At 39.4% G+C, this 23,594-nt stretch overlaps 2 protein-coding genes and 1 pseudogene across 2 annotated transcripts in view; 1 reads left to right on the top strand and 2 right to left on the bottom strand.

The window, feature by feature from the left end:
• Positions 1–23,594, bottom strand: part of LOC128572303 (zinc finger protein 91-like) — a 351,229-nt gene that overhangs the window by 102,282 nt on the left and 225,353 nt on the right. The window lies entirely within an intron of this gene.
• LOC128572305 (zinc finger protein 43-like) overlaps positions 1–23,594 on the top strand; it is a 385,702-nt gene that overhangs the window by 265,171 nt on the left and 96,937 nt on the right. The window lies entirely within an intron of this gene.
• LOC128572306 (ornithine decarboxylase-like) lies at positions 9,743–11,381 on the bottom strand (annotated as a pseudogene).

Genomic DNA, 23,594 nt, shown 5'->3' with positions numbered 1-23,594 from the left:
CCATTGGTGTGCAGGACTGGCACCGTAACCACTGTGCTAGGGGCACTGTGCCATTTTTTCTATTTTTTTTTTAAATCTTTTTTCCCTCCTTGCTCTTAAGACCTCTCATCCTTTTGGTCCTGTACCAAAAGTACTCATTGAAACCTTAGGCCAGAGGCATGGTAACTTAAAGAGCAAGAGGAAGTGAATGGAAAATTAAGATAAGGAAAAAGATAAAAGAAAACACTCATGGGGAAGAATCAGCAGAAAAATTCTGGCAACATGAAAAACCAGTCCAGAGCAACATCCCTCCCACCCACCCAGACCATGAGGTAGCTACTGAAGAGGATTCCACATATAAAGAAATATTAGATATGACAGAAGGGTAGTTTAAAATGAAGATGATGAAAACCATGAAGGAAGAATGAAGGAAATTACTGATAAAGTTGAAAATGACCAAAAGGAAATCCAAAAACAGAATCAAATAACAGATGAATGATATGAAGAATATAGAAAGGATATAGCAGAGCTGAAGGAACTGAAGCAGTCAATTAGGGAACTTAAAGATGCAATAGAAAGCATCAACAATAGATTAGACCATTCAGAAGAAAGAATCTAGGAGGTAGAGGACAAAGCTCTTGAGATAACTCAGATAATTAAAGAGGCAGTAAAGAAGAGAGATAAAGCAGAACGTTCACTGACAGAACTATGGGACTTTATGAAGTGTTTGAACATAAGATTATAGGTATACCAGAGGGGAAAAAGAATGCCACAGAGGAATGGAAGCCATACTAGAGAATATTATAAATGAAAATTTCCCAAATATCACCAAAGATTCTGAAACACTCCTTTCAGAGGGATATCACTCTAATAGAGCTTCTCCAAGACACATTGTGATGAACCTGTCCAAAGTCAAGACAACAGATAAGATTCTGCAAGCTGCCAGGAGTAAGCGCCAATGGACCTACAGAGGCAAATCCATCAGGTTGACTGCAGACTCTAATGAAACTTTTCAAGCCAGAAGACAATGGTCATCTACTTTTAATCTACTTAAACAGAACAATCTCCAGCACAGAATTCTATATCCTGCTAAGCTAAGCTTTAAAATTGATGGAGAAATCAATTCTTTTACTGTCATGCAAACATTGAGGAAATTTGCCACAACAAGACCACTTCTACAAGAAATACTGCAACCTATTCTACACACTGACCATCACAATGGACCAATAGCAAATTAAGCCCTCATAAATTAAAGGACAGGACCTAACATCCACAGTGATGCAAAAGATAAAACTAAGCAATGTACTTTCACAAAGAAGAATAGAACACTACTACCTTATCAATTATCTCAATAAATGTTAATGGCTTGAATTCCCCACTGATGAGGCATAGATTGGCTGATTGGATTAAAAAAAAAACAAAAAGCCATCCATTTGCTGTCGGAGGAAAGACACTTAGCCTGAAAAGACTAATTAAAACTCAGAGTTAAGTGTTGGAAGACAATTTTTTAGGCAAACAGAGAATAGAGAGATTGCAATCTTATTTTCAGGTACATGTGGATTTAAAGCAACTAAATTCAAAAAAGACAATGATGGTCAGCTCATATTGGTGAAGGGAAAAATAGAACAAGAAGAATACTCTCAGATTCTTGAAACAGACCTTAATTACTCTGAATAATATGATATCCTATAACACCACAATAAAAGAGGACATTAAAAATCCTCTTACAGAACTGGACAGGTCCTCTAAATCAGTGGTTCTTAACCTTCCTAATGCCACAACCCTTTAATACAGTTCATAATGTTGTGGTGACCCCCAACCATAAAATTATTTTGTTGCTACTTCATAACTATAATTTTTCTACTGTTACAAATCATAGTTTAAATATCTGATATGCAGGGTGTCTTAGGCAACCCCTGTGATAAGGTCACTTTATCCCCAAAGGGTCATGACCCACAGGTTGAGAACCACTGCAAATAGAAATTAAACAAAGATATAAGAGACTTAAATGAGACCCTAGAACAACTGTGCTTGATAGATGTATGTAGAACACTCCATCCCAAAGCTAAAGAATATACATTCTTTTCATCAGCCCATAGAATATTCTCCAAAATTAATCATATCCTAAGACAAAAAAAAAATCAACAGAATCAAAACAATTGAAATTTTACCTTGTATCTTCTCATAACACAAGACATTAAAGGTAGAACTCAACTCCAACAAAAACCTTCAAGCCCACACAAAGACATTGAAATTAAACAACCTTATGCTGAATGACAGTTGGGTATAAGAAGAAATAAAAGAGGAAATCATTAACTTCCTTGAGCAGAACAACAATGAAGACACAAGCTACCAAAACCTGTGGGATACAGCAAAAGCAGCCCTGAGAAGAAAATTTATTGCTTTTGATGCCTATATTCAAAAAAGAGAAACAGAGTGCATCAACAAACTTACAAGCCATCTTATGGAATTGGAAAAAGAAGAACAATCTAAACCTAAACCCAGCAGGAGAAAAGAAATTCCAATATTAAGTCAGATTAATGAAATTGAAAACAAAAGAATCATCCAAAAAAATTAATGAAACAAGAAGTTGGGTTTTTGAAAAAATAAATAAAATAGATAAACCTTTGGCCAGACTAACTAGGAATAGAAAAATAAAATCTCTAGTAACCTCAATCAGAAATGATAAAGAGGAAATAACAACAGATACTACTGAGATACAAGAGATTATCTTTGAAAACTACCAGAAACTATATGCCTAGAAATTTGACAATGTGAAGAAAATGAATCAATATTTGGAATCACACCCCTACATAGACTTAATCAGGAAAAAATAGATCCCCTGATAAGACCAATTTCAAGCAGAGATGAAAGAAACGATAAGAAATCTCCCAACAAAAAATGCCCTTGTCTGGATGGCTTCACACCAGAATTCTATCAAACCTTCAAAGAAGAGCTTATTTCCACACTGCAGAAATTATTCCAAAAAATTGAGGAGGAAGGAATCTCCCCAAACACATTCTATGAAGCAAATATCACCCTGATACCAAAACCAGGAAAAGACCCAATTGTAAAGGAGAACTTCAGACCACTTTCACTCATGAATATAGATGCAAAAATTCTCAACAAAATCCTAGGCACTCAACTACAAGTTACCATGAAAAAACTTATACATCGGGATCAAGTAGGTTTCATCCTAGGGATACAAGGCTGGATTAACATGCGCAAGTCCATAAACATTATTCACCACATCAACAGAAGCAAAAGCAAAGACCATATGATCCTCTCAATAGATGCAGAAAAAGCCACTCGATAATATCCAGCATCCTTTCCTAATTAGAACACTGAAGAGTATAGTCATAAGTGGCGCACTTCTTACACTGATCAAAGCTATCTATGACAAATCCACAGCTAATATTTTACCGAATGTAGTAAAACTGAAATCCTTTCCACTTAGAACTGGAAACAGACAAGGTTGTCCTCTATCACCATAACTATTCAACATAATGCTGGAAGTTCTAGCCTATACAATCAGGCAAGAGAAGAAAATACAGGGCACCCAAATGGGAGCAGAGGAGTTCAAACTCTCCCCCTTTGCTGACGGTATGATCTTATGCCTAGAGAACCCCAAAGACTCACCACAGGACTCGTGGAAGTCATCAAAAATACAGTAATGCTCACAATATAAAATCAATGTCCACAAGTCAGTTGCCTTTCTATATGCCAATAACAGCCAAGATGAGAGGCTAATCTAATCAAGGACACAATTCCCTTCACCATAGCTTCAAAGAAAATGAAATACCTAGGGATATACCTAAGAAAATAAGTGAAGGAACTATTTAAAGAAAATTATGAAATGCTAAGAAAGGAAATAGCAGAGGATATTAACAAATGGAAGAACATACCATGCTCATGGCTGGGAAGAATCAACATGGTTAAAATATCTATACTTTGGTGGTGCCTGTGGCTCAGTGGATAGGGTGCTGGCCCCATACACCAAGGGAGGCAGGTTTGAACCCAGCCCTAGCCAAACTACAACAAAAAAACAGCTGGGTATTGTGGCGGGCACCTGTACTCTCAGCTACACATTGTACATTCATTTTCTTCACATTGTACCTCTTGTGAGGCTGAGGCAAGAGAATCACATAAGTCCAGGAGTTGGAGTTGGCTGTGAGCTGTGACACCACAGCACACTACCAAGGGTGATAAAGTGAGACTCTGTCTCAAAAAAAAAAAATAATAATAATAAATGTCTATACTTCTGAAAGCAATCTACTGATTGTATGCCATCCCTATTAAAATACCAACATTATAATTTCAAGACTTTGAAAAAATAATCCTTTGGTTTGTATGGAACAGAAAAAGCCCCATATTGCTAAGGCAGTTCTTAACAATAAAAACAAAGCCTGGGTCATCAGCCTACCAGACGTTAGGCTGTACTACAAGGTCATAGTTTTCAAAACAGCATGGTACTGGCACAAAATAGAGACATAGACATTTGGAGTTGAATAGAAAACCAGGAAATGAAACTAACATCTTATAGCCACCTAATCTTCCATAAACCAAACAAGAACATACACTGGGGGAATGAATCCCTATTCAATAAATGGTGCCGGGAGAACTGGATAGCCACATGTAAAAGACTGAAACTTGACCTGCACCTTTCTCCACTCACTAAAATTGATTCAAGATGGATGAAAGACTTAACGTATGAAATGACAAAAATCCTCAAGGAAAGCATAGGAAAAACACTGGAAGATATTGGCCTGGGGAAAAACTTTATGAAGAAGATTTCTGTGGCAACTGCAACAACAACAAAAACAAACAAAGGGGACTTAATTAAACCAAAAAGCTTCTGTACAGCTAAGGTGACAACAACCAAAGCAAATAGACAACCTATGCACTAGAAAATGATGTTTGCATACTTTTAATCAGACAAAAGCTTGATAACTAGTATTTATAGAGAACTCAAATTAACCCACATGAAAAAAACCAACCATCCCATATATCAATGGACAAGAGACATGAATAGAACCTTCTCTAAAGAAGACAGAAGAATGGCTAGCAAAAAAATGCTCATCATCCCTAATTATTAGAGAAATGCAAATCAAAACCACCCTGAGATACCATCTAACTCTAGAGAAAATGGCCCACATCACAAAATTTCAATACTGCAGATGGTAGCATGGATATGGAGAGAAAGGAACACTTTTACACTGCTGGTGGGACTGCAAACTAATACAACCTTTTTGGAAACAAATATGGAGAACCCTCAAAGAACTCAAACTAAACCTCCCATTTAATCCTGCAATCCCATTACTGGGCATCTATCCAGATGAAAAAAAAAATCCTTCTGCCATAAAAACACTTGCACTAGACTTTTCATCAGAGCTCAAAATGTGGAAACAGCCTAAATGCCCACCAACCCAAGAATGGATTAACAAGCTGTGGTATAAATATACCATAGACTACTATTCAGCCATTAAAAAAATGGAGACTTTACATCCTTTGTATTAACCTGGACGGCAGTGGAACACATTATTCTTAGTAAAGCTTCACAAGAATGGAGGAACATGAATCCTATGTACTCAATTTTGATATGAGGACAATTAAGAACCTAGTAAAAGGTTGGGGGTAGGGGAAAGGGAGACAAGAGAGAAAGAGAAGGAGGAAGGGGGTTGGAGAAAAGAGAGAGCAGAGAGAGGGAAGGAAGGAATGGGTGGGAGAAGGGAAGAGTGGAGAGGGAAGGAGGGGGGTGGGTTCTCTCTGTGTGACACACCTTTGGGGGGCAAGACACAATTTTAGGAGGGACTTTACCTAACAAATGCAGTAAGTGTAACTTGGTACCATGTACCCTCAATGAATCTCCAACAATTAAAAAAGAAAATAATAAAATAAAATATGAGTTTCCATTCTATGTGTAATTTTGGGACACATTGTGTGGTGCAATTTTGTAGGATAATATTCAACTCTGTATAATTGATGACATTGAGAACAAAAAATATATAAATCAACCATACATTTATTTGTAATTAAATTTTTTGTGTTTACCTATATATTAATTATATTTGTTTGTTTGTTTTTGAGACACAGTCTCACTTTGTGAGCAACCTCAAACTCTTGGGCTTGAGCAATTTATTTTATTTTTTGAGACAGAGCCTCACTATGTCACCCTTGGTAGAGTGCTGTGGCATCATACCTCAGAGCAACCTCCAGCTCTTGGACTTAGGTAATTCTCTTACCTCGGATTCCCGAGTAGCTGGGACAACAGGTGCTCAACAATAGCTTACTTGGCTATTTTTTTCTTTCATTTTGGCTGGGCTGGATTGGAACCCTCCACCCTCGGTGTATGGGGCTGGTGCTCTATTCACTGAGACACAGGCACTGCCCGAGCTCAAGCAATTCTCTTGTTTCAGGCTCCCACGTAGTTGGGACTAAAGTCACCCGAAACAACACCCAGCTATTTTTAGAGACAAGGTCTTGCTCTGGCTCAGACCACTGTCGAACCTGTGAGCTCAGGCAATCTACCCATTTTGGCCTCCCAGAGTGCTAGGATTACAGGTGTGAGCCACGGAGCCCTGCCTTATATTTGGTTTATGAACAGTATATTTTCTCTTGGGTGCTAGCTAATGGTTATTTTTTGTCCTGTAGGTGAATATTAATGAAAATTCCTAGGCTTGGTGTGGTGGTTCGTGCCTGTAATCCCAAGATTACAGTCTGGGAGGAAGAGGTGGATGGATAGCTTGAGCTCAGGAGTTGAAGACCAGCCTGAGCATGAGCGAGAGATCCCATCTTTAATAAAAATATAGCTGGCATTGTGGCAGATGCCAGAAGTCCCAGCTACTGAGGAGGCTGAGGCAAGAGAATCTCTTAAGCCTCAGAGTTTGAGGTTGCTATAAGCTATGACACCCAGCTGTATACCCAGCTGATTGGGACTGTGTCAAAGAGAAAACAAGAAAGAGAAATCAAAACTGTCTTAATCTGAAGATATACTTATTAGTGAATATATACTGTTTGTGGGAAATATTTGTGTGATGAAGATAATATTTAAACAGCTGTGTAACTATAGTTAACTCTATTTTTATTATTCTTTACTTTTTTGGAAAAACATATAAAAGTTGCAATTTTTAATATTTTAATTATATAATTTAGTTGTGTTAAGCATATTGACATTGTTATGCAATAAATATCTCTAGAACATTTTTATCTTGCAAAACAGAATCTTTCTTTGGGGGGACAGAGTCTTTTTTTTTTTTTTTTAGACAGTCTCACTCTTTTGAGACTGGGTAGAGTGCCATAGCGTCACAGCTCACAGCAACCTCCAGCTCTTGGGCTTATGCGATTCTGTTGCCTAAGTAGCCTCCTGAGTAGCTAAGAATACAGGCGTCCACCACCACACCTGGGTATTTTTTGTTGCAGTTTGGCAAGGGCCTGGTTTGAACTCGCCACCCTCGGCATACAGGGCCAGTGCCCTACTCACTGAGCCATAAGCACTGCCCTTTGAGACAGAGTCTTACCATGTCATTCTGGGTAGAGTGCCCTGGAGTCACATTTCACAGCAACCTCAAACTCTTGGGCTTAAGAGATGCTCTTGCCTCAGCCTCCCAAGTAGCTGGTACTACAAGTGCCTGCCACAATGCTGGGTTACTTTTTGTTGAGGCTGTCATCATTGTGTAGCTGGCCCAGGCTGGGTCCTGACATGCCAGCCTAGGGTGCCCTAACCACTGTGTTACATGAACCCACTACCCCCAGTATATGGGGCCAATGCCCTCCCTACTCCTTGAGACACAGGCACCTCCCCTGCAAAACCAAATCTTAATACACATGAAACAACTCTCCAATTTCCTTTATAAATACTACAGTATTTCTTTTTTTCTGTCTACAAATGTAAATATTTTAGATATTTCATATAAGTGGACTCAAATATATTAGTCTTTTGGAGAGACAGCATTTTTTCATTTATCATAATGTTAAGATTTACGTTTATTAGAGATGTTAGATTTCCTGATCTGTAAACGTTGAGTAATATTCTACTTTTTAATATCCTAAAATATATTTCTTCATTCATTTTCTGAAGCAGTTTTGGATTGCTTTCACCTACTGACTTATGTGAATAATGTTCCAAGAAATATGTGTGTGCAAATAGCTCTTTATTTGACCATACATACAAGAGATTTATACCTATACTAATTTTGTTTTATTGTGTACTTTGTAAATGTGCAAAATATAAAAATAATTATAGGCACTCATTAATAAACTCTTATATTATTATTAATATCCTTTAATTTTTCTAGCAATTTTGACTTAAAGCATATATTATGAAATAGGACAGGTTTATATGAAAATATATTGTGCCTTATCTGGGTGTGGTGGCTTGCATGTATAAGGCTAGTAATCTGGGAGCCTGAGATGAGAAGATCTCTTGAGCTCAGGACATGTGGAGCAGCCAGAGCAAGAGCAACACCCCATCTCTATTAAAAATTATGTGGGCTGTCACTGTCGGCACCTTTATTTTGTCTTATTTTATTTTTGAGATAGAGTCTGACCATGTTGCTCTGGGTAGAGTGCCATGGCATCACAGCTCACAGCAACCTCAAACTCTTGGGCTTAACTGATTCTCTTGTCTCAGTCTCCCAAGTAGCAGGGACTATAGGCACCCACCACAATGCTCAGCTAATTTTTTTTTTTTTTTTTTTACTTGTAATTGTCATTGTTGTTTGGCTGGCCCAGGCTGGATTTGAACACACCAGCTCTGGTGTATATGACTGGCATGCTAGCCGCTGAGCTACAGGCACTGAGCCTGTTGGCACCTTCAGTTTCAGCTTCTCAGAGGGCTGATTCAGGAAAGTTGCTTGAACCCAGGAGTTTCAGGTTCCTGTGAGCTAGGCTGATGCCATGCCACTCTAGCCTGGGTGTGTCTCTGTCTCAACACAGGTCTGTGTATGTATATATGCATATCTACTTATAATATCTCCTTATTATAGTATTCCCATGCTCATTTCATTAACATTTGCATCAAATACCTTTTTCTTTTTCTCTTTATTTATTTATTTATTTTTTTAATTAAGTCATTTGTACATAGACCATGAATACATTTATGCTATTATGGGATTCAATGTGTTGATTATTTATAGAAATATGAGTGCTCACATCCTACTAATTAACATAGCCTTCACCTCATTTACCCAATTACAGTGTTAAGACATTTGTCTTCTACATATGATAGATCCAACTTGTACTTGCAATATGCTTCATAGGTGTGGTCCCCCTACTAACCCTCCCTCTGTCAACCCACTCACTTCCTGTCTCCTTCCCCTCCCCTTCCCTCCTTCATCCTAGGCTATAGCTGTGATTTATCTTTCATATGAAAATGTGAGTGATTATAAATTTGTTTCATAGTAGTACTGAGTACATTGGATATTTTTTTCCATTCCTGAGATACTTTACTAAAAAGAATATTTTCCAGCTCCATCCATGTAAACATAAAAGAGGTAAAGTCTTCTTTTTTTATTTTTATTTTTTTTAATTAATTCAAGATACTTTATTCTTAAAACAGGTCACAACACTAAGTTTTTGGCACATTCTGCCACTGTACAAGCTACAAATGCTTGCTGAGCAGCAGAGGGGCGCTCCTTCATAGCATGTCTGAAAAGTGAATAAAAATCCATATAAAACAAATATTCAAATAGTTTCCATAGGAACACAGATAAGTATGACCCCATATCCTAACCTTACATATTGCTGCATCAGTGTCAACTCTACTCTTACAAAGACATTTCAAAACTAGCAATAATTAAGTTAAATGGTCCCCCCAAATCCCTTCATTCAAGCTAAACTCGCAGTGAACAGCTACAGAATGATATCTACACATTAATACTGGCCGAAGCACAAGTTGCTGGGGGACGTTTCATTCCACTTTCCCAAGCACAAGACACAGGCAGAGTGCCAACATCCTGCTCTTCTACTTCAAGTAGGGAGTTGGGGTTCTGGATTTGTTGCATGAGTTGCCACGTCAGTCCTGACATCACATAGTAGATAGTCGGCCTCTGGAATCCATTGAAAGTAGAAGCAGCAGCTACAGTGTAAGCACCCATATTTTCAAAGAGCATCCAGTTGCCCACATGCATTTCTGGCAGGTCACAGCACTCAACAATCCGGTCAAGGCCATCACATGTTGGTCCCCATATGCTGGATGAATAATACTTCTCATCTGGTTTAGGTCTCTTTTGCAGAAGAGTCTTTACATGAGCATGATCATAAAGGACGCAATTAAACGATCCATATACTCCATCATTCATGTAATACATAAAGGTTTGTTTACTGGACTCATCTTCATCATCAGAGCCTTTAATACAAGTTTTTTGGCAATGATATTAACTGCAAGTGTGAAAGCTGATGCAACATAATATCTGCCTGGCTCAGCTATGATTCTCACTCCAGAGTCTGATGGAAAGTACTTGTCCAATGCTGGGTTGATTACACCAGTGATCTCTTCAAATTTAAGCTTCACATCCTCAGATCCAGGAAAGCCGCCACCAATACCAAGCAGGTACATGCTGAAACCAACCTCAGCTCCCACGTCAAAGACACAGCGGGCATCAGAGATTGCCTGCACAAAGGTCTCAGGATCAGTACAGCCACTTCCTACATGGAAGCTGACACCAATGACATCAATATTTAGCTCTTTTGCCCATTCCAAAAGAAGTCTGCTGGTTTTGAGTGTGGCACCAAATTTAACACTGAGTCAACAGACTGCTTTGGAATCATCAGTGGCAATCGCAAAACCAACTTGGCCTTTGGATGTGCTCTGGAAACTTTCATCAACTCAACTTCACTGTCAAAAGTCATCATCTGGACTCCATTACTGGCGGTGTACTTAATTTGAGACACTTGTTTACAAGGATTTGCATAGATAACACTCCCTGGAGGCACCCCGAGACTCTGTACCACTTGTATTTCAGTCTTGCTGGCACAGTCAAATCCTGTCCCAATGGCAGCGAGGGTCTTCACAATGGCTCTACTGTCATTACATTTGACTGCATAAAAGGGAGTGACATGAGGAAGAGCTTTTAGCCATCTTCGGTGTTTCTTCAGAACATCTCCGAGGTCTGCTACATAGAAGGCATCTTTATCATCAGAAGAGGAAACTTCATTGATTTTTTGGTCCAGAATATCCTTGGCAGTAAAACCTTCATCAAGCAAGTGGCAGTCAAACTCTTCATTACTAATGTTGTTCATGGTTTCTTGATGTTTCTCTGAAATGCAACAAATTGAAAAACTAAGATATGGAATTTAAAAAGAAATACTTCCAGCTTCTCACAAAGGCAATTCTCCAGGAATTCTGAATCCCACTGCGTGTGTCCTCTGAGCAACAGTGGAAATGTTCTCAGAGCATCCGGGCGCTGCAGGCCAGCACCATGGAGAAGCCAGGAAGCCACCACACTCGCAGAGCCGGAGCCAGAGCTACAGGAGCGCTCGGCCGCCCCCACAGCACCTGTCAGCACCTGGCTCCCGCCTGCCGGAGATGCCGCCCCGAGGTGGCGCCGGAGCAGCTGGCACAGGGGCGGCCCAAGTCTTCTTTTTTTAATGCTGTATAGAATTCCATGGTATACATATACCATAATTTTTTTTTCTTTTTATTTTTATTATTGGGGATTCATTGAGGGTACAATAAGCCAGTTACACTGATTGAAATTGTTAGGTAAAGTCCCTCTTGCAATCATGTCTTGCCCCCATAAAGTGTGACACACACTAAGGCCCAACCCCCCTCCCTCCATCCCTCTTTCTGCTTCCCCCCATAACCTTAATTGTTATTAATTGTCCTCATATCAAAATTGAGTACATAGGATTCATGCTTCTCCATTCTTGTGATGCTTTACTAAGAATAATGTCTTCCACTTCCACCCAGGTTAATACGAAGGATGTAAAGTCTCCGCTTCATAAAGTCCCATAATTCTGACAGTGAACGTTCTGCTTTCTCTCTCTTCTTTTCTGCCTCTTTTACTATCTGAGTTATCTCAAGAACTTTGTCTTCTACCTCTGAAATTCTTTCTTCTGCATGGTCTAACCTGTTGCTGATACTTTCCATTGCATCTTTAAGTTCCCTAACTGACTGTATCAGTTCCTTCAGCTCTGCTATATCCTTTTTATATTCTTCATATCGTTCATCTCTTATTTGATTCTGTTTTTGGATTTCCTTTTGGTTATTTTCCACTTTATTAGCAGTTTCCTTTATGTTTCCATCATTTCTTTCATTGTTTTCAACATGTGTATTCTAAATTCCCTTTCTGTCATTCCTAACATTTCTTTACAGGTGGATTCATCTGCAGTAGCTACCTCATGGTCCCTTGGTGGGGTTGTTCTAGACTGGTTCTTCATGTTTCCTGGAGTTTTCTGCTGATTCTTCTTCATGAGTGATTTCTTTTACCTGTTTCCTTGCCCTAATTTTCCTTTCACTTCATCTTGCTCTTAAAGTTCTTGTGCCTGTGGACTAAGGGTTACAGGACCAGAAGGGTGAGAAGGTTGAAGAGCAAAAAAGGGATGAAAGAAAGGAGGATCGCGTGATAAGAAAAAAAAGAAAAATAAAGAAAGGAGAGGGGTTGGGTTTAAGGAATATTGACAAAAAGAAGAGAGGCACAGAAAGAGGGAGACAGAGCAATATAGGTGTACATTAGGGTACTTTGACACAACCTTAAAAAAACCCCACCTTCTGGGGTTGCCCAGTTGGGTGGTTCCCTTTACGTCATCAGCTCTTTGCTAACCTGATCAGACACAGTACCCCACCTCCACCAAGTAGAGAGGAAAGACAAAAATGCTATAAATCAAACCAAAACAAGCAAACAGAAAACTTTACAGGGATAAAATTGGGTGAAAAACCAAATGATAGCAGTAGAAACACTAGCAAAAATGAAGTTCTAGTTATTAAAAAAGGCAGCAATGGGAAATTATTATTAAACTAGAAAAGTTGAGAAAGAAAAAGGATCTGTATGGAAAAGATTGAAATTCAAAAACAAAAGAACATCAACAACGTCAAAATAAACAAACAAACAAAAAAAACCAAACAAAAAAAAAAAAGAAAAAAAAACACAACCAAAAACAAAGCAGTTTGTATATGTTATTGAATATTGTCTGGGCAACACGTGGTCTTCTGGGGTATGAGATGTTAATCACAGTTCTGATACGACTGGAGGCTGCTGATTTCCCAAACCCCAGCAGGTAGACACCCTAAATCTCTCTTCAGCCCACTTAAAAGGCACTTTGAACTTGTAAACTTGCTGAGCAGAAGCTTTCCCAGTAAAGTGCTTCTCCGTGGAATCACTACTGAAGTGGCTATCCACTTACCCAGTATGCCAAAACTGGTCTCACTCTGCCCCTGAGGGTTAAGGCTGCAAGGTGGCTCAGACCCCGCCCTTAGGCTACTTGGTTGCTGGGTTACCAGCTCCAACCCGATTCTAGGTATGCGACCCTGAGTGCAGAGCTTGCCGGGTTAGATCACTCACAATGGCTCCGTGTGACCCACCGCCAAACACTATTAGCTCCGTCTGGCTCAGCGGCTCAGACTGTGGCCCTAGACAATGGCCAAAGTTCTCCACACTCCCGCTCAGGCCCTCCCCAAGGCAGTTCAACTGAGTGCCAAGTCCAAGGACACAAAAACAGTTCACATGTAAGGCCTTTCCTGTTTGCAGTCTCGCTGCTACTGAACTTACAGTTGCGGGCAGGTTTAGACGGACTGAACACACGTGACCACTTGCCATTTTTCCACTGTTTTAGTCCTCCTCTTGGGGTCCAGAAGTCTCTCGCTGACTCCCTGTATCCTCATAGGAGTGATGATAGGCAGATCCCACCAGCCAGAGATGCCTGGATTCCTATCTCCCCAGACTCACGGTGCCCAGATGCAAGGAAGCTGTTACTCGGCTGCCATCTTGCTCCACCTCCATATACCATAATTTATGTATCCATTCATGGGTCAATGGGCACTTGGGCTTCTTTCATGACTTGGCAATTATGAATTGAGCTGCAGTGAACAATCTTGTGCAAATATCTTTGTTGCCAAATGATTTTTGGTCTTTTGGATATACACCTAGAAGAGGAATTGCACCATCAATTGATAGGTCTACATTTATATTCCTGAGTGTTCTTCAAACTTCCTTCCAAAAGGAATGTACTAGCTTGCATTCCCACCAGCAGTGCAGTAGTTTTCCCTTTTCTCCACATCCACTCCAACATCTGTTGTTTTGAGATTTTGTGATGTGGGCTACTTTTACTGGAGTTAGACAATATCTCAGAATGGTTTTGATTTGCATTTCTCTGATGATTAAAGATGATGAGCATTTTTTCATATATCTGTAGACCATGTGCCTGTCTTCTTCACAGAAGCTTCTGTTCATGTCTCTTGCCCACAATGAAATGGGATCACTTGTTTTCTCTTATTAATAAGTTTGAGTTCTCTGTGGATTCTGGTTATTAGACCTTTGTCAGAAATATAACTTGCAAAAATCCTTTCTCATTCTGAGGGCTGTCTATTTGCTTTACTTAGTGTGTTCTTGGCAGTGCAGAAACTTTTTAATTTGATCAGATCCCAGTAATGTATTTTTGATATTGTTTCAATTGCCTGGGGTGTCCTCCTGATTTTTATTTTTCTGTCTTTGTTCACTCCTGTAGGTTTTCTACAGGTAAGCAGTGAACTGAGGACCTCTTTTCTCACCCCACAGGTAAAAGCTGTAGGAAGTGGGGACTGCTTCCCCAGAGGGACCCTGCTGTGACCCTGAGCACTCTCTTACCAGGCAGGAAAATTGAACTAACATATTCCCTGCCATTCTGAACTTCCAGTCCCCCCTTCCCCACTTGCCTGATGATACAGAAGCCTAAACCCTGCATAGACTGTGGGAGGCAGCTCATGAGCAGCAGCCCCAGTCCTGCCAAACTAAGCACCCCACGCTGCATCCTGATGAATCCTCTCCACCGTGCCCCACCCTGCCAGATTCATCGCCAAGAGCTCTCTTTGCTGAAGTCACTGGGTGCCCTGCACTGCCAGACTATGTGCAGGATCACCTGCCCTGCTGCTGGATCCGTGCCCCGGGAGCTGCCCCTATAGCCACTCACTAGCTATGGCAGTCGCATGAGAGCTGCGTGCAGGGTCACTTCCCACAAAGATTCAGCAACAATAGGGTAACCCTGCTTGGGTCTCGTCTTGGAGAGACACTTCCCAAACTGTGCGACTGTCAGAGGAAAACAGAACTTGCTCTATAGGGATATTGGTGCTGCGGAGGGTCTGGCGCAAAGGCACAGTGGCTGATGGAGAAAAGCATTTGTTGACTTGTTATCCTCAGTATTATACTGCATTCAGGTGGAACACTCCCCAGTGGCTATTGAGGTCAGTGCCCCCTCACCCCGGACACTACCCTCTGCCACCAGCAGATCTCAGCTCCCCCCAGCCTGCTGGTGACAGAGGGTAGTGGCTGGGCTGAGGGGGCATTGACCTTAATTTGAATCTGACAGGTGCAAAGCCCTGGTACATCTACTTATTGGGGGAAACAGGACTTCAGCCCTGTGAGTTCACCAGTGACTGGGCCTGAAATAGGAACAAAGTGGAGAGAGAGACATAGCCCCCTGGTCCTACTCTGCTGCTGGGCAGGCCTTTCTGACTCCAGAGATCAAAGAGTAAGCCAAATTTGAGCAGCCAGTACACCCCCGCCATCTAGTTTCTGGAGACCTTTCGAACTCTCCCATTTGAGAGTTTGTAATGACTGGGTCAATTGTTTTGGAACTCTTAACCTGGGCCAATCACCCACGGACCCTCTCATGTGGTAACCTGGTTGTGTGGTAAGAGATAGGGTTGATTTTCCTCTTCCAGTTGTTGTCCATGGAGGGTAGTGTGTCATAGTTGCTTGTATTTCTCCACAGCTGAGACTTCAAACCAGACTTCACTGATTCACTAGGATCAGACAAGCACCAGCTGAATATAAGACAGAGCCACAAAACCCCACCACTCCAAGTAGGTTTTCTCAGCCTCAGATTGTAATACTGTTTGGGTCCTGTTCAAAGCTGTAGGGAAAAAAGCTGCAGTCACCAGTCCCAGATCCTTGACAAAGGGCTGGTTAACCACAACTCTGGGAGCCCCCAATCCAATTTTACCTTATCTGCCCATCTAGCCAACTGGTAAAAAACAATCGTGAGGTGGAATCAGTGAAAAAACTCTGGCAACATGAATAATCAGTGTAGATCAACTCCCCCAAGGAAGATTTGGAAGACACAGCACAAGATCCCATTCATAAACAAATGGCTGAGATGTCAGAAATTGAGTTCAGAATGTGGATAGCAAATAAGAGTAACAGAATGGAGGTAAAGATGGAATTATAATTTCAAGGAATAATTCAAAAGATGTCTTAAGAAGTCAAGAATTCAAAGACAAAATCACCAAAGATTTTGACACATTGATGCAAGAACTTTCAGCCCTGAAAGATCAGAGAAATACAGTAGAATTTCTTAGTAACAGAATGGAGCAGGCTGAAGAAAGGATCTCTGACATTGAAGACAAAGGTTTTGAACACTCCCAAACACTCAAAGAGGAAAAGAAGTGGAGAACAAAAATGGATCATTCTCTCACAAAGCTCTGGTATAATTTGAAGAGATCTATATTTGCCTTATAGCAATTCCTGAAGGTGACAAGGTTGCTTCAAAGGATGATTTTCTTCCTGAAATAATCACAGAGAATTTCCCTGACATGCCAAGAGATTCTGCAGTACAGATAGCAGACAGTTTCGGAACCCAAAATGACTCAACCCAAATAAGAAATCTCATAGACACATTATAATTAGCTTCACGAACAAAGTTAGTATGAAGGTGAAAATTCTGCAAGCAGCCAGACATGAGAAAACCATAACCTACAATGGGAATAATATTAGAATGACTTCAAATCAGCCAGATGTTGTAGTGGGCGCCTGTAGTCCCAGCTACTCAGGAGGCTGAGGCTGGAGAATCGTCTAAGCCCAGGAGTTGGAGGTTGCTGTGAGCTGTGTGATGCCATGGCACTCTACCAAGGGCAATAAAGTGAAACTCCGTCTCTACAAAAAAAAAAAAAAAAAAAAATGACTTAAAATCTATCTGCTGAAACCTTTCAAGCTAGAAGAGGGTGGTCATCGACCTTTAATCTCCTTAAACAAAATAACATTCAACCCAGGATCCTGTATCCAGCTAAACTGAGTTTCATGTATGATAGAGAAATTAAATACTTTAATGACTTGCACATGTTGAAGAAATTTGCCATAACTAAACCAGCTCTGCAGGATATTCTCAGATCTATCCTCCATAATGAACAGCACAATCCTCCCCCACCAAAGTAAACTCACTCAGAAACTTTTGATCAAATTCCAACTTCCACAGTGGTGAAAGGATTAAAAATGTCCACTGGATGTTCAAAAAAATTGATACCAAAAATTCTACCAGGCTTATCAATACTCTCAATTAAAGTGGATGGCTTAAATTGCCCTCTAAAGAGGCACATGTTGGCTGTATACAAAAACTCAGGCTAGACATCTGCTGCATTCAAGAATCTCACCTTACCTTAAAAGATAAACATAGACTCAGGGTGAAGGGATGGTCATGTGTAATTCAGACAAATGGAAATTTGAAAAAATCAGGTGTTGCAATTTTATTCACAGATACAATAGGCTTCAAAACAACAAAAGTAAGGAAAGATAAGATGGTCACTTCATATTTATTAAGGGCAACACTGAACATGATGAGATTTCAATTATTAACATTTATGTACCCAACCAGAATATGCCTCAATTTATAACAGAGACTCTTAACAGACATGAGCAACGTGATTTCCACCAGCACCATAATAGTCAGAGATTTTAACACTCCTTTGGCAGTGTTGGATAGATTCTCCAATAAGAAGCTAAGCAAAGAAATTTTAGACTTAAACTTAACCATTCAACAACTGGATTTAACAGACATCTACAGAACATTTCATCCTAACAAAACTGAATACACATTCATCTCATCAGCCCATGGAACATACTCCAAAATTGATCACATCTTAGGTCACAAGTCTAACCTCAGCAAATTTAAAAGATAGAAATCATTCCTTGTATTTTCTTGGATTGTCATGGAGTAAATGTTAAACTTAGTAAAAACAGAAATCCACATATTCATACAAAAACATGGAAACTAACTAACCTCATGCTGAATGACAGTGGGATTATAGATGAGATTAAAAAGGAAATTACCAAATTTTTGGAACAAAACTACAATGAATATAAAAATTACCAGAACCTCTGCGATACCGCAAAGGCAGTCCTAACAGGAAAATTTATAGCATTGCAAGCCTTCCTCAAAAGAATAAAAAGAGAGGAAGTCAACAAATTAATGGGACATCTCAAGCAACTGGAAAAGGAAGAATATTCCAACCCTAGACACAACAGAAGAAAAGAAATAACTAAAATTAGAGCAGAACTAAATGAAATTAAAAACAAAAGAATCATACAACAGATAAATCAATCAAAAAGTTGTTTTTTTGAAAAGGTCAATAAAATACGTAAACCTTTCGCTAACCTAACATGAAGCAGAAGAGTAAATTATCTAATTTCATCAATCAGAAATGATAAAGGCCAAATAACAACAGACTCCTCAGAAATTCAACAAATCCTTAATGAATATTACATAAAACTCTATTATCAGATGTATGAAAATCTGAAGGAAATAAATCAATATTTGGAAACATGCCACCATCCTAGACTTAGCCAGAAGGAAGTGGCAATATTGAACAAGCCTATAACAAGTTCTGAAATAGCATCAACTATAAGAAATCTCCCCTGAAACAAAAGTCTGGGACCAGATGCTTCACATCAGAATTCTACCAAACCTTTAAAGAGGATGTAGTATCTATATTACTTAAACTTTTCCCAAAACATAAAAAAAGAAGGAATACTTCCCAACACATTCTATAAAGCAAATATCACCCTGATTCCCAAACCAGTAAAAGACCCAACAAGAAAAGAAAATTATAGACCAATATCTCTAATGAATATTGATGCAAAAATATTCAATAAAATCCTAGCAAACAGAATCCAACAACACATCAGACAAATTATACATCATGACCAGGTGGGTTTCATCCCAGGGTCCTAAAGATCGTTCAGTATATGTAAATCCATAAATATAATACAGCACATAAACAAATTAAAAAACAAAGACCATATGATTCTCTCAATTGATGCAGAAAAAGCTTTTGATAATATCTAGCATCCTTTCTTCATCAGAATGCTTAAGAAAATTGGTAGAGGCCAAAATTAAACTGATAGAGGCCATCTATAGCAAATCCACAGCTAATATCATATTGAATGGAGTCAAATTGAAATCATATCCACTCAGATCAGGAACCAGACAAGGATGGCCACTGTCTCCACTGCCTTTTAACATTGTAATAGAAGTCTTAGCCATCGCAATTAGGCAAGAGAAGGCAAACAAGCACATCTAAATAGGACCAGCAGATCAACCTGTCACTCTTTGCAGATGATATGATTGTATACATGGAAAAGCCCAGGGACTCAACTACGAAACTCATAGAAGTGATCAAGGAATACAGCAGTGTCTCAGGATACAAAATGAACACTCACAAATCTGTAGCCTTTATATATACCAACAATAGTCAAGGGGAAAAAACAATCAAGGACTCTATTCCTTTTACATAGTGCCAAAGAGGATGAAATATCTGGGAGTGTATCTAACTAAGGATATGAAAAATCTCTATAAAGAGAAGTATGAAACTCTGAGAAAAGAAATAGCTGAAAATGTTAACAAATGGAAAAATATACCATGCTCATGACTGGGAAAAATGAACATTGTTACAATGTCTATACTACCTAAAGCAGTCTACAGATTTAATGTGATCCCTATTAAAGTACCTCTGTCATACTTTAAAGACCTGGAAAAATTAGTACTTCATTTTATATGGAAACAGAAAAAACCTTGAATAGCCAAGACATTACTCAGAAACAAATATTTTTTATGTCATGCTATATCTTATTCCATTTTCTGTCATTTAGGTAGTATATATATTTGGATCTTCATATTTTATTTTTTAAATCAAAAGCCTTATTTAATATTTGACTTTTTTTTAGATTTCTTTTTCACATTTTTTTTATTGATAAGTCATAGTTGTATACATTAGTACAATCAAGGGGTACAATGTGCTGGTTTCATATACAATCTGAAATATTCTCATCAAACTGTTCAAAGGAGCCTTCATGGCATTTTCTTATTGTATGTAGAGATTTGTATTCTGCATTTAGTAAGTTTCAACTGTACCCATTCTAAGATGCACCGTAGGTGTGGTCCCACCCATTACCCTCCTTCCACCCTAACGTCCCCCCTCCCTTATCCTTCCTTGGCCCTTTCCCCATATTCTTCTGGTATATTTGGGTTATAGCCTTCATGTGACAGCTTTAATTTAGCTTCGTAATAGGGCTGAGTACATTGGATACTTTTTCTTCCATTCCTGAGATGCTTTGCTAAGAAGAATATGTTCTGGGGGCGGCGCCTGTGGCTCAGTCGGTAAGGCGCCGGTCCCATATACCAAGGGTGGCGGGTTCAGGCCCGGCCCCGGCCAAACTGCAACCAAAAAATAGCCGGGCATTGTGGCGGGCGCCTGTAGTCCCAGCTGCTCAGGAGGCTGAGGCCAGAGAATCGCTTGAGCCCAGGAGTTGGAGGTTGCTGTGAGCTGTGTGAGGCCACGGCACTCTACCGAGGGCCATAAAGTGAGACTCTGTCTACAAAAAAAAAAAAAAAAAAGAAGAATATGTTCCGGCTCCATCCATGTAAACATGAAAGAGGTAAAGTCTCCATCTTTCTTTACGGCTGCATAATATTCCAAGGTATACATGTACCACAATTAGATAGTCCATTCATAGATTGATGGGCACTTGGGCTTCTTCCATTACTTAGCAATTGTAAATTGGGCTGCAATAAACATTCTGGTACAGATGTCTTTGTTATATTGTGATTGTTGGTCTTCTGGGTATAAACCTAGTAAAGGAATTATGGGATCGAATGGCAGTTCTATTTTTAGATATATAAGGATTCTCCCAACATCCTTCCAGAAGGAACGTATTAGTGTGCATTCCCACCAGCAGTGTAGAAGTGTGCCCTTTTTTCCACATCCATGCCAACATCTCTGGTTTGTTGATTTTATTATGTGGGCTACTCTTACTGGGGTTAGGTGATATCTCAAAGTAGTTTTGATTTGCATTTCTCTGATGATTAAGGATGATGAGCTTTTTTTTCATGTGTTTGTAGATCGTGCATCTGTCTTCTTTAGAGAAGTTTCTCTTCAATTCCCTTGCCCACCCTGAGATGGGATCACGTGTTCTTTTCTTCTTAATACGTTTGAGTTCTCTGTGGATTCTGGTTATTAGATATTTATGGAAAGTATAACCTGCAAATATTTTCTCCCATTCTGAGGGCTGTCTGCTTGCTTTACTTACTATGTTCTTGGCTGTGCAGAAGCTTTTTAGTTTGATCAGGTCCCAGTAGTGTATTTTTGAAGCTGCTTCCATTTCTTGGGGAGTCCTTCTCATAAAATATTCACCCAGGCTGATTCCTTCAAGAGTTTTCCCTGCACTTTCTTCAAGTGTTTTTATAGTTGCATGTCTTACGTTTAAATGTTTTATGCAGTGAGAGTCTATCTTAGTTAATGGTGAAAGGTGTGGGTCCAATTTCAGTCTTCTACAGGTTGTCAGCCAGTGCACCCAGCACTATTTGTTAAATAGGGAATCTTTTCTCCACTGAATGTTTTTAATTGGCTTGTCAAAGATCAAATAACGGAAAGTAGCTGGATTACTAAGTTTCACAAGTACCCTGTAAGATGCACCGCAGGTGTAATCCCACCAATCTCCCTCCCTCCGCTCATTCACACCCTCCCTTCGCCTCCCCCTTCCCCATATTCTTAGGTCATAACTGGGTTATAGCTTTCATATGAAATCCATCAATTAGTTTCATAGTAGGGCTGAGTACATTGGATACTTTTTCTTCCATTCTTGAGATACTTTACTAAGAAGAATATGTTACAGCTCCATCCATGCAAACATGAAAGAGGGAAAGTCTCCATCTTTTTTTAAGGCTGCATAATATTCCATGGTGTACATATACCACAATTTATTAACCCATTCGTGGATCGATGGGCACTTGAGCTTTTTCCAAGAATTAGACATTGTGAATTGGGCTATAATAAACATTCTGGTACAAATATCTTTGTTATGAGGTGATTTTTGATCTTCTGGGTATATACCTAGTAGAGGAATTATAAAATTGAATGGCAGGTCTATTTTTAGATCTCCAAGTGTTCTCCAAACATCTTTCCAAAAAGACTGTATTAATTTGCATTCCCACCAGCAGTGTAGAAGTGTGCCCTTTTCTCCACATCCACGCCAACATCTCTGGTCTTGGGATTTTGAGATATAGGCTAATCTTATTGGAGTTAGATGGTATCTCAAGATAGTTTTGATTTGCATTTCTCTGATGATTAAAGATCGGGAGCATTTTTCATATGTCTGTAGGCTGTGCGCCTTTCTTCTTCGGAGAAGTTTCTCTTCAAGTCCCTTGCGCATCCTGCGATGGGATCACTTGTTCTTTTCTTGCTTATACGTTTGATTTCTCTGTGGATCCCGGTTATTAAATCTTTGTCGGAGACACAACCTTCAAATATCTTCTACCATTCTGAGGGCTGTCTGCTTCCTTTACTTACTGTGTTCTTGGCTGTGCAGAAGCTTTTTAATTTGTTCAGGTCCCAGTAGTGTATTTTTGAAGCTGCTTCAGTTGCCCGGGGGGTCCTCCTCATAAAATCCTCGCCCAGACAGATTTCTTCCAGAGTTTTCCCTGCACTGTCTTCTGGTATTTTTATAGTTTCATGTCTTAAGTTTAAATCTTTAATCCAGTGACAGTCTATCTTAGTTAACGGTGTAAGGTGTGGGTCCAATTTCAGTCTTCTACAGGTTGTCAGCCAGTTCACCCAGCACCATTTGTTAAATAGGGAATCTTTTCCCCACTGAATGTTTTTAATTGGCTTGTCAGAGATCAAATAATGGTAAGTAGCTGGGTTCTTCTCTTGGTTCTCTATTCTGTTCCCGATATCTAATTCTCTGTTTTTGTGCCAGTATCATGCTGTTTTGATTACTATCAATTTATAGTATAGTCTGAGTTCTGGTAGCGTGATTCCTCCTGCTTTGTTTTTATTTCTGGGTAATGTTTAGCTATTTGAGGTTTTTTCTCATTCCATATAACATGAAGTATTATTTTTTTCAAAATCTTTAAAATATGACAATGGAGCTTTAATAGGGATTGCATTAAAATTGTGTATTGCTTTGGGTAGTATCAACATTTTGACAATGTTGATTCTTCCCAGCCATGAGCATGGCATGTTTTTCCATTTGTCAACCTTTTCAGCTATTTCTTTTCTTAGAGTGTCATAGTTCTCTTTATAGAGATCTTTCAAGTCCTTTGTTAGATAAACTTGCAAATATTTCATCTTCTTTGGCACTACTGTGAATAGAATAGAGTCCTTCACTGTTTTTTCAGCTTGACTATTGTTGATATATATAAAAGCTACCGATTTA

This window comes from Nycticebus coucang, chromosome 20, assembly GCF_027406575.1.
Source record: "Nycticebus coucang isolate mNycCou1 chromosome 20, mNycCou1.pri, whole genome shotgun sequence".
NCBI lineage: Eukaryota > Metazoa > Chordata > Mammalia > Primates > Lorisidae > Nycticebus > Nycticebus coucang.
This window is presented reverse-complemented; position numbering and strand designations above follow the sequence as displayed.